Source organism: Entelurus aequoreus, linkage group LG21 (genome assembly GCF_033978785.1).
Source record: "Entelurus aequoreus isolate RoL-2023_Sb linkage group LG21, RoL_Eaeq_v1.1, whole genome shotgun sequence".
Classification (NCBI taxonomy): domain Eukaryota; kingdom Metazoa; phylum Chordata; class Actinopteri; order Syngnathiformes; family Syngnathidae; genus Entelurus; species Entelurus aequoreus.
The window spans coordinates 13,591,127-13,603,626 of record NC_084751.1 but is presented as its reverse complement, the minus strand read 5'-3'; the positions used below and the strand labels follow the sequence as shown (position 1 = coordinate 13,603,626).

Below are 12,500 nucleotides of genomic sequence, written 5' to 3'. Positions count from 1 at the left end.
TATTTTGATGCGTTCAAGAGTCTTATGGCCTTAGGGAAGAAGCTGTTACAGAACTTGAAAATCTGCTACGGAGGCTGCGGAACCTCTGTCTAGAGTCCAGCAGTTAAAACAGTCCTTGGTGGGAGTGGGAGGAGTCTCTACAGATTTTCTGAGCCCTGGTCAGGCAGCGGCTTTTTGCGATCTCCTGGATAGGAGGAAGAGGAGTCCTGATGATCTTTTCCGCCGTCCTCACCACTCTCTGCAGGGACTTCCAGTCTGGGGCACTGCAGGCTCCAGTATAGACAGTTCTTCGAGACTGTTCTTGTATCAGACTCAGGTTAAACATGCAGGATAGTGAAGTGCGGATCGATACTGAAATATTGATACAGTTGATACCAGCTCTTTATGTTGCTCAAAAAGGTTCATTATGTCTTCTTCTTCATATATTTTTTTTCAAAATGTTCTTGTAATCAGACAATATTTTTGGTATATTAGATGGTATTTTTACCTGACCTGTCAAGTCTACCTGGTTGGCTTATTTACTTATTTCCTTGTTTTATGGTTTGAAACACCATTTTTATGTACTCATGTTTTGTTTTTTTGTCGTTGTTGTCGTCTTGTCCCGTTCGGGTCCCAGCAATTCCCCCCTATGTCTTCTTTTTTTTAAATGATCATTCTTTCTATCCCCTTCTGCTCTGGTCCGGCTGAGCCAAACACTAAATACCGTATTTTTCGGACTATAAGTCGCAGTTTTTTTCATAGTTTGGCCGGGGGTGCGACTTATACTCAGGAGCGACTTATGTGTGAAATTATTAACACATTACCGTAAAATTTTAAATAATATTATTTAGCTCATTCACGTAAGAGACTAGACATATAAGATTTCATGGGATTTACCGATTAGGAGTGACAGATTGTTTGGTAAACGTATAGCATGTTCTATATGTTATAGTTATTTGAATTACTTTTACCATAATATGTTACGTTAACATACCAGGCACATTCTCAGTTGGTTATTTATGCCTCATATAACGTACACTTATTCAGCCTGTTGTTCACTATTCTTTATTTATTTTAAATTGCCTTTCAAATGTTTATTCTTGGTGTTGGGTTTTATCAAATAAATGTCCCCAAAAAATGCGACTTATACTCCAGTGCGACTTATATATGTTTTTTTCCTTCTTTATTACCGTATTTCCTTGAATTGGCGCCGGGAATATAGTATTCGCCTGCCTAGAATTACAGCCGGGTCAAATTCGTTTCGCAAAATAATTAGCGCATGCTTGGCACTTCCGCCGGGTCAAATATGAGTCATTAAATGACTCCCGCCTCCTGGTGGTAGAGGGCGCTAGTGATCCTTCTTGCGACTACCAGTACTGCAGGAGACAGGTACTGCAGAAGAAGACAACAAGCAGCAAGCATGCAGCAATTGTTTGCTTGCACTTTTACCATGGAGGATTACATATCTAAAATAAAACCGTTTTCTAAACTGGACTTTCAATCGAAGCAGGAGGTAATAATTAAAGGAATATCTCCAGAGACTTTTAAAATTGAAGAAAGATGAGAAAGACTGCCTTTGATCAGAAGCAGCTGCACATGGACCCATTTACAAGTAAAGGTAAGATCATAATAAAGTTTTTTTTTTATTAAATGTGCTTTTCATGATAAGGTATGCGCCGGAGTGAGAAGAGGTTTTAAAATAATTAGAGCATGCTTGCTCATTCCGCATGGTTTTGGTAACCGCAGGAGTGAGAAGAGGTTTTAAATTAATTAGCGCCCCTGCGGCTATTCAAGGAAATACGGTATGCATTTCCGGCCGGTGCAACTTATACTCCGGAGCGACTTATACTCCGAAAAATACGGTACTCATGTTTGGTTTTTTTTTTTGTTGTTGTCGTCTTGTCCCCTTCGGGTCCCCACAATTCCCCCTTATGTCTTCTTTTTTGAAAAATTGCCATTCTCTCTATCCCCTTCTGCTCTGGTCCGGCTGAGCCAAACACTACATACATTCAAACATTCAATTAAGTCAAATTCAAAAAAGAAATAAACACTTTTCCTTTGTAGATTGCAGATATGGGCATCTACATTATCTACATTAAATTATACAACATTCATTTCCCCCACTTTGGTATTCAAAAAAAAATACACCCAGAATCCACTAGGAGGCTGAAAAGCGACAGGTTGCTGACCCCTGTTCTAGGTGAACTGCCAGGCAAACTTCTTCCCTCATTAGGGAAGGGAAATACGAAACTAACAGCTGTCAGGTTTAAGTTTAAAGTACTTTGGAAAGTTGAAACACTTCCAAACCACGTCGTTTACATAATTTGCAAAGTGCTTACAAAACAAAAGCAAAGAACTGACAAAGCACTGTGGTCTTCAAAGATTAGCTCAGACATAATATTCCCCCCCCCCTTTTTTTCCCCCAGTCTCATTTAGGTGGGTGTTATTTCAACCACCCTTGTCAGAGTGGGTGCTAACACAGCTGTGATATGCCACACGGAGGGCTTAAAATCTATTATCAGAGTCCTTCAAGTCTCTCTGCAGCTCTGATGACAGTTTGGAATCCATTTGAGCGGAATTAAATTCTATTCAGAGACGAGTGCAGAAGTTTTCAAGGCATTTCAGAGGAGGATGCAGTTGTTGTTTTTTTGTTGTTTTTTGCAAGCCAACCTGAGCTTTGCAGTGAAAATGCAAGTTTGGCACCTATTATTTTTGTTTGTCAACAAAAAAACATAAGCAGCATAAACAAGCGTTTAAAGGCCTACTGAAAGCCACTACTACCGACCACGCAGTCTGATAGTTTATATATCAATGATGAAATCTTAACATTGCAACACATGCCAATACGGCCGGGTTAACTTATAAAGTGCAATTTTAAATTTCCTGTGACACTTCCGGTTGAAAACGTCTATGTATGACAGGGGTCGGCAACCCGCGGCTCTAGAGCCGCATGCGGCTCTTTAGCGCCGCCCTAGTGGCTCTCTGGAGCTTTTTCAAAAATGGAAAAAGATGAGGGGAAAAAAATATATTTTTTATTTTAATATGGTTTCTGTAGGAGGACAAATATGACACAAACCTCCCTAATTGTTATAAAGCACACTGTTTATATTAAACATGCTTCACTGATTCTAATATTTGGCGAGCGCCGTTTTGTCCTACTAATTTTGGCGGTCCTTGAACTCACCGCGGTTTGTTTACATAACTTTCTCCGACTTTCTAGGACGTGTTTTATGCCACTTCTTTTTCTGTCTCATTTTGTCCGCCAAACTTTTAAGTTTGTGCATGAATGCACCAAGGTGAGTTTTGTTGATGTTATTGACTTAATGTGTGGAGTGCTAATCAGACATATTTGGTCACTGCAAGCTAATCGATGCTAACATGCTATTTAGGCTAGCTATATGTACATATTGCATCATTATGCCTCATTTGTAGGTATATTTGAGCTCATTTAGTTTCCTTTAAGTCCTCTTAATTCAATTTATATCTCATGACACACTATCTGTATGTAATATGGCTTTTATTTTTTTGCGGCTCCAGACAGATTTGTTTTTGAATTTTTGGTCGAATATGGCTCTTTCAACATTTTGGGTTGCCGACCCCTGATGTATGATGACGTATGCGCGTGACGTCACGTAGAGAACGGAAGTACTCGGACCCCATTGGATCCAATACAAAAAAGCTCTGTTTACATCCCAAAATTCTACAGTATTCTGGACATCTGTGTTGGTGAATCTTTTGCAATTTGTTTAATGAACAATGGAGACTGCAAAGAAGAAAGCTGTAGGTGTGATCGGTGTATTAGCGGCTGGCTGTAGCAACACAACCAGGAGGACTTTGAGATAGCAGACACGCTAGCCGCCGACCTCACCTTGACTCCCTCCGTCTCCGGGCCGCCGACCGCATCGGTGATCGGGTGATGTCCTTTGTCGCTCCGTCGATCGCTGGAACGCAGGTGAGCACGGGTGTTGATGAGCAGATGAGGGCTGTCTGGCGTAGGTGGAGAGCTAATGTTTTTAGCATAGCTCTGTGAGGTCCCGTTTCTAAGTTAGCTTCAATGGCGTCGTTAGCAACAGCATTGCTAAGCTTCGCCAGGCTGGAAAGCATTAACCGTGTAGTTACAGGTCCATGGTTTAATAGTATTGTTGATCTTCTATCTATCCTTCCAGTCATGGGTTTATTTATTTTGTTTCTATCTGCATTTGAGCCCGATGCTATCACGTTAGCTCCGTAGCTAAAGTGTTTCGCCGATGTATTGTCGTGGAGATAAAAGTCACTGTGAATGTCCATTTCGCGTTCTCGACTCTCATTTTCAAGAGGATATAGTATCCGAGGTGGTTTAAAATACAAATCTGTGATCCACAATAGAAAAAGGAGAAAGTGTGGAATCAAATGAGCCAGCTTGTACCTAAGTTACGGTCAGAGCGAAAAAAGATATGTCCTCTAGTCCTTCACTCTCACGTTCCTCATCCACAAATCTTTCATCTTCGCTCAAACTAATGGGGTAATCGTCACTTTCTCGGTCCGAATCTCTCTCGCTGCATTGTAAACAATGGGGAAAGGTGAGGAGCACTTCCTCCTGTGACGTCACGCTACTTCCGGTACATCAGCGACCCAAAGTTGCGAACTTTATCGTCGATGTTCTCTACTAAATCCTTTCAGCAAAAATATGGCAATATCGCAAAATGATCAAGTATGACACATTGAATGGATCTGCTATTCCCGTTTCAATAAAAAAAATTCATTTCAGTAGGCCTTTAAATTTTAGCTTTTCAAGAGACGGTCCAAATGCATTCGCTGTTATCCGTAGTACTCCCTCGTTGTCCAGGTAATACAAAGCACACGCTACCTTTTGTACAACATCCACGGGAGCCCGCATTCTCATTGTCTCTCCTTCAACAAATGGATGAAGTTTTTCGGTAAGTAGAATCACAGCTGACTTGGACATTCGGAAGTTCTCTTGCCGTTCCTCTGGCACAACACACTCGGTGACAAACATATCCCACCAGGCTGCCGTGTTTCCAGGCCTTATCCAAAACCGTCGCTCAACATTGCTATGTAGCCGTCAGAGATGTGTTGTATCCCAAATAGCTGCAATTGCGTGTTTCCTTTTCTTAAGGTATTCATTTGTGATTTCCACAGGTGTCTGTACATGTAGAACAGGGGTGTCCAAACTTTTTCTACTGAGGGCCGCATACGTAAAAATTAAAGCCTGTGGGGGCCATTTTGATAGTTTTCATTTTCAAATCATAACAAAATATATGGATTTTTTTTTTTTTTTTACCTTTAGGGCTCCCGGGGACCATAAAGTGTCTAAGTCATTAAAATGTTAAAAACAAGTCAAATTATTTTTTTTATTTTTTTTATTTAACGCTTACAGTAAATCTCTACAGTATATCAACTTCAGGTTGATATAACATTTAAAAAACCAAAAAGGTTTTATGCCTTTTCTGTCAAGACAACTTTGTTTTTTATAATAAAACTGAAATGTGCAGTATTTCCCCCACTGCCCAAAACATTCAGAAAGCAATGTTTGATGTGAAGTAATTAGAGCCTTAAAAACATCAATAATGCAAGACACCATTGATATTAATTCATTGTTATTTTTGAATATATTTAGGATACAAAAGGTGCCCCACTCAAAGTGATACATTTGCATTCGTTTTTTTTTACTTTCAACACTTAAGTTACGAGATCAACTTCAGATATATCTGTCAATTTTAGGTTTGAACTATTCTTTTGTTTGTTTTATGCTCTTTTGTCAAAGAAAATGTTGATGTTTTTGTATGGCAACAACATTGCCATACAAATGCAATATTTTCCACATAAAACATTTTAAAGTGAAATATTTGAAATAATTGGAGCCTTGAATAGGTCAATAATTCATTATAACATTGATTTTTGATTTTTTTTTAAGCAATGTCAAAAAAATAAAAATAAAGATAGACAAAAGAAAAAAACAGCCTGCATGGCAGCTTTGTGTCAACATTGCAACTTTTTCTAGTTAATGTTTATTTTTTATTTTTGCAATAGCATTTCCAGAATGTGTGGCGGGCCGGTAAACAATTAGCTGCGGGCCGCAAATGGCCCCCGGGCCGCACTTTGGACACCCCTGATGAAGAAGAAGGAGAAACACAGGCATGTCTGGATGACTCGCCTCCATATTTCTAGTGGTTACCTCCGAGTTACGATACTGCTTGTTATGAAGCTGGCTGTGGCGCGTTCTTTCTGACGTCACTTCTGTGTGGGGCGCGGTCTTTCTGGCATCACTTCCTCTCCGAACACAGTTTGTAAACAATCAATGAGTCTATACAAAGCTAAGAGCCGGAGATTCGGGAAGTATACGGCGCAATTATCCGTGTAAAAAAATATCCAAGGAGGGGAACCTTAAACGGTGGGTTAGTGTGGCTGACACAAGGCTTAGGCTAAATAATTATTTGTATAAGGAGTTATCCGGAACTCCACCCTTGTCAGGCTTGGTCAAGAGATAGGACTCAGATGCAGAGTAGGGAATAATTCGGCAGGCTTTTATTTTGAAAGCTTCCTTTCACCTCCAGAGTCAGGGTATTCAATATATATAATAACTAAACCATACTTGCCAACCCTCCCGTTTTTAGCGGGAGAATCCCGATATTCAGCGCCTCTCCTGACAACCTCCCGACAGAGATTTTCTCCCGACAAACTCCCGGTATTCAGCCGGAGCTGGAGGCCACGCCCCCCAAAAAAAAAGTCTGCCGCAGCTGCGATTGGACCTGACCAGCCTCCGGGTACAAGTAGTGGAGTACCAATTGCTTGCCAGGGAAGATCTTCCCCAGGAAGCAAGGATTGACCGGTTTTTGGCCATGCTAGGGAGAGATGGAAGATTCCACACTCTCGTGCATTTGATGATGATGTGCCACACAGCAATGCATCATCAGAGAGGGTGTTCAGCATGGTTACAAAAATAGTGACAGAGAATAGAAAGAGGATGGACAATTCAACCCTTAACAAAGCATTGTACTTTCAAGTACAACAATGAGTAGATGTGTTGTGTGTGTGTATATGTGTAAATAAATGAACACTAAAATTCAAGTATTTCTTTTATTTATATAATAAAATCAATATATATATATATATATATATATATATATATATATATATATATATATATATATATATATATATATATATATATATATGTAACGGTGTAGAAACAGACGTTCATTATGCTTGATTAAATTATGAATGAAGTGTTGCAACAGCGCGTGGCGAGAAGTGGTATGTACTTTACCTGCGGGAAGTGCTCAGAACTGTGACGCCTTCCAATTGATAATCCCGTGACCCAAGTGGACTCACAGTCTCACAATTTGCACTGTTTTGCAGGACACTGTAATAAAACAAATTCATAATCCACCTGGTGCCAGTGATATTTTGAAGCGACAGCAGTGTGGAGCTGCATTTTGCCACATACAGTTGTGGACCGTCACATATATATATATATATATATATATATATATATATATATATATATATATATATATATATATACATATACATATACATATACATATATATATATACATATATATATATATATATATATATATATATATATATATATATATATATATATATATATATATATATATATATATATATATATATATATATTATATATGTATATGTATATATATATATATATATATATATATATATATATATATATATATATATATATATATATATATATATATATATATATATATATATATATATATATATATATATATGAAATACTTGAGTTGGTGAATTCTAGCTGTAAATATACTCTCCTCTTAACCACGCCCCTAACCACGCCCCCCGCCCCAACCACGCCCACCCCCCTACCCCCGACCAAGACCCCCCCCCCACCTCCCGATATTGGAGGTCTCAAGGTTGGCAAGTATGAACTAAACTAGTCGGCAAAAAAGGTTCCAAAAAAAAGGAACAACCGAAAATCACTCTGAAAGGAGGAAAACACAAAAACAATGACGAACTATACTTGGCGCCGTATATACCATGAAGCTTATTATAAACACAAAACGCTCCAACAGGAGGAAGAAACGATGGCTATAAAAACTACACTTTCTCTAATCTAATAAAGGTTAACAAAAAATGTCACTCAAAAAATTCAGGAAAAGAAAGAACTGTAAGACAAACGGAAAAATCACCACTTCGGCTGTAAAACTAAATAACACAAAATCCCTCTGCTGAGGAGGAGAAAAAGAAAACTCAAAATAGCAACGAAGGAATTCAGGATCAAGGTATACAAACACGAGACGAGGCAAGGCATGGACAGGAGGCTAGAGAGGCACAAATTAACGAGACAATCTGGCACAGAACAAAGGGAGGCGTGGGCTTATAAGACACATGAGGGTAATGGGGAACAGGTGGAAACAATCAGGGGTCAGGGATGACGTCAGACTGATTCAATAAAAAGAAGGGCAGGTGATCTGAAACGAGAGGAGTTACTTTTCAAACTAAAACATGCAATTCACAAGACAGAAGAAACCAAGACAAGACATCAACAACCCTTTTCTGGAGTGAGATCGACAGGCGGATCGGTGCGGCGTCTTCAGTAATGCGAACGCTGTATCGATCCGTTGTGGTGAAGAAGGAGCTGAGCCGGAAGGCAAAGCTCTCAATTTACCGGTCGATCTACGTTCCCATCCTCACCTATGGTCATGAGCTTTGGGTTATGACCGAAAGGACAAGATCACGGGTACAAGCGGCCGAAATGAGCTTCCTCCGCCGGGTGGCGGGGCTCTCCCTTAGAGATAGGGTGAGAAGCTCTGTCATCCGGGAGGAGCTCAAAGTAACGCCGCTGCTCCTCCGCATCGAGAGGAGCCTGATGAGGTGGTTCGGGCATCTGGTCAGGATGCCACCCGAACGCCTCCCTACGGAGGTGTTTCGGGCACGTCCGACCGGTAGGAGGCCATGGTGAAGACCCAGGACACATTGAGAAGACTATCTCTCCCGGCTGGCCTGGGAACGCCTCGGGATCCCCCGGGAGGAGCTGGACGAAGTGGCTGGGGAGAGGGAAGTCTGGGCTTCCCTGCTTAGGCTGCTGCCCCCGCGACCCGACCTTTGATAAGCGGAATAAGATGGATGGATGGAGTTACCCGGCTTAATGTAGACAGGGCCTCAATGTGTACACCTGTGCCTTAGAGACTTCTACAGCCAATATATGTGTCCAAAAATTTATTATATTTATTATAGTTAGGTGCACTTTACAGCCCTTAAATGACGGTTGTCAGTGCACAGCTTGTATAGGATTTTAGCTTCACGAGCCACTGAAAATGAGTCAACATTAGTTTGGAGCAAAGTAATTGTTTCTTGCCTGCATGGTGATAGCATCCCGGTCTGAGGCTACGAGAGTGCTGTGGGCACCGGGGGAGCCGTGGTTCATCCAGGAAACAATGCAATTCCAACATGTACTGTGGCCTTCGGTGGCAAAAAAAACCGATCTCCTCTTGGGAAATTGGAGTTTTCAAACATGAAAACAAGGCCAGACACACTTCAACAGGCTTCCGCTGGCCAAGTATGTCTCCCAGTTGAGCACTTGCGGGGCATCCTCAAGTGGAAGGAAGGAGGGTGGAGGAGTTTAAGGTCATCATGGAGGACCGGAAGAAGATTCCAGTAACAATCCCTGCAGCTCTGCTCAATTCCATACCCAAAAGGATTAAGCCAGTGCTTGACAATAATGGCGCTCACACTAAACATTCCCACTCTGGACATCATTTAGACTGTTTACTGTACGTTTGCCAGCTGTTAATGCAATAATGGCTGTCTGTTGACTCATTTTCAGTGGATCGTAAATCAAACTGGCATATAAGCTGACACCGATTACTCTAAAGCAAGGATAGTCAAGTAAATTGTTTTGGGGGCCACATTTCCAGAAAGCTAAGGACCATGGAGGCAGAATTTTCCCTTCACTATTATTCTTATTTTGTATATTCTGGAGAACCAATGTACTCTACAGTAGACATTTGATGTTGGTCTATTCATTTTGGCAGATTTACAGGAACACTGCTGTCTGACAGCATTCCATTGTTTTTAAGATACTGACATATATACACTACCGTTCAAAAGTTTGGGGTCACATTGAAATGTCCTTATTTTTGAAGGAAAAGCACTGTACTTTTCAATGAAGATAACTTTAAACTAGTCTTAACTTTAAAGAAATACACTCTATACATTGCTAATGTGGTAAATGACTATTCTAGCTGCAAATGTCTGGTTTTTGGTGCAATATCTACATAGGTGTATAGAGGCCCATTTCCAGCAACTATCACTCCAGTGTTCTAATGGTACAATGTGTTTGCTCATTGCTCAGAAGGCTAATTGATGATTAGAAAACCCTTGTGCAATCATGTTCACACATCTGAAAACAGTTTAGCTCGTTACAGAAGCTACAAAACTGACCTTCCTTTGAGCAGATTGAGTTTCTGGAGCATCACATTTGTGGGGTCAATTAAACGCTAAAAATGGCCAGGAAAAGAGAACTTTCATCGGAAACTCAACAGTCTATTCTTGCTCTTAGAAATGAAGGCTATTCCACACAATTGTTTGGGTGACCCCAAACTTTTGAACGGTTTTGTGTATATATATATATAATATATATATATATATATATATATATATATATATATATATATATATATATATATATATATATATATATATATATATATATATACTGTATATGGTAACACTTTAGTATGGGGAACATATTCACCATTAATTAGTTGCTTATTAAAGTAACAAAGACCTAATTTAGAGTTATTTGGACACTAGGGGAACATATAAGGGTTAGGGTTAGGGTTACTAATAAGCAATAATTCTGATGTTATCGTGGGAAGACCCTTAGTTAATGGCTTACTTGTTGTATAATAAAGCCATGCAGAATAATGACAAATTAAGAGCCAATATGTTACTAATTTGCATGTTAATAAGTAGAGATGTCCGATAATATCGGACTGCCGATATTATTGGCCGATAAATGCTTTAAAATGTAATATCGGAAATTACCGGTATCGTTTTCAAAATTATCGGTATCAGTTTCAAAAAGTAAAATTTATGACTTTTTAAAACGCCGCTGTGTACACGGACGTAGGGAGAAGTACAGAGCGGCAATAAACCTTAAAGGCACTTCCTTTGCGTGCCAGCCCAATCACATAATACCTACGGCTTTTCACAACACAAGTGACGTGCAAGTCATACTTGGTCAACAGCCATACAGGTCACACTGAGGGTGTCCGTTTAAACAACTTGAACACTGTTACAAATGTGCGCCACACTGTGAACCCACACCAAACAAGAATGACAAACACATTTCGGGAGAACATCCGCACCGTAACACAACATAAACACAACAGAACAAATACCCAGAACCCCTCGCAGCACTAACTCTTCCGGGACGCTACAATATACACCCCCTGCTACCCCTCAACCCCGCCCACCTCAACCTCCTCATGCTCTCTCAGGGAGAGCATGTCCCAAATTCCAAGCTGCTGTTTTGAGGCATGTTAAAAAAAATAATGCACTTTGTGACTTCAATCATACTTGCCAACCCTCCCGTTTTTAGCGGGAGAATCCCGGTATTCAGCGCCTCTCCCGGCAGAGATTTTCTCCCGACAAACTCCCGGTATTCAGCCGGAGCTGGAGGCCACGCCCCCTCCAGCTCAATGCGGACCTGAGACTGAGTGGGGACAGCCTGTTCTCACGTCCGCTTTCCCACAATATAAACAGCTTGCCTGCCAATGACGTCATGATATCTAGGGCTTTTAGAGAGTGAGTGGACAACTGCGCACACAACAAGGAGACGAACCAGAAGAACGAGGGAATTACAGACATGGCGACGCCGTCGACGAGCAAGATGAAGAAATACGCTTGCAAGTTCCAAAACGAATGGAAACAAGAATGTCAGTTCATCCAGGACAGTTCGAAGGGGAAGGTGATGTTGCCTGTAAATATGTAGAACAGACTTCTCCATTGAACACGGTGGCCGAAATGATATACTCATCATGAACGGAGAAGTTAAACAGGACAATACTGCCATCTAATGGATAGCCACCGGAACACTGAAATTCAAGTATTTATTTTATGTAAATAAAATAAATAAATATATATATATATATATATATATATATATATATATATATATATATATATATATATATATATATATATATATATATATATATATATATATATGAAATACTCGAGTTGGTGAATTCTAGCTGTAAATAACCACGCCCCCAAACACGCCCCCCACCCATCCCAACCCCTACCCCCCACCTCCCGATATTGGAGGTCTCAAGGTTGGCAAGTATGCAATAATAAATATGGCAGCGCCATGTTGCCATTTTTTTTCCATAACTTGAGTTGATTTATTTTGGAAAACCTTGTTACATTGTTAATGCATCCAGCGGGGCATCACAACCAAATTAGGCATAATAATGTGTTAATTCCACGACTGTATACATTGGTATCGGTTGATATCG

At 40.2% G+C, this 12,500-nt stretch overlaps 1 protein-coding gene across 4 annotated transcripts in view; it reads left to right on the top strand.

Moving 5' to 3' along the window:
• Nucleotides 1-12,500, top strand: part of LOC133638425 (astrotactin-2-like) — a 910,889-nt gene that overhangs the window by 570,098 nt on the left and 328,291 nt on the right. The window contains exon 1 of one of the 4 annotated variants that reach the window (XM_062031016.1): nucleotides 1,178-1,597. The exons of the other annotated variants lie outside the window; for them this stretch is intronic. The gene's annotated coding sequence lies outside the window, so the exon portion shown is untranslated. Of the gene's footprint in view, nucleotides 1-1,177; nucleotides 1,598-12,500 lie in introns of those variants that run through there. 4 annotated transcript variants of the gene reach the window in all.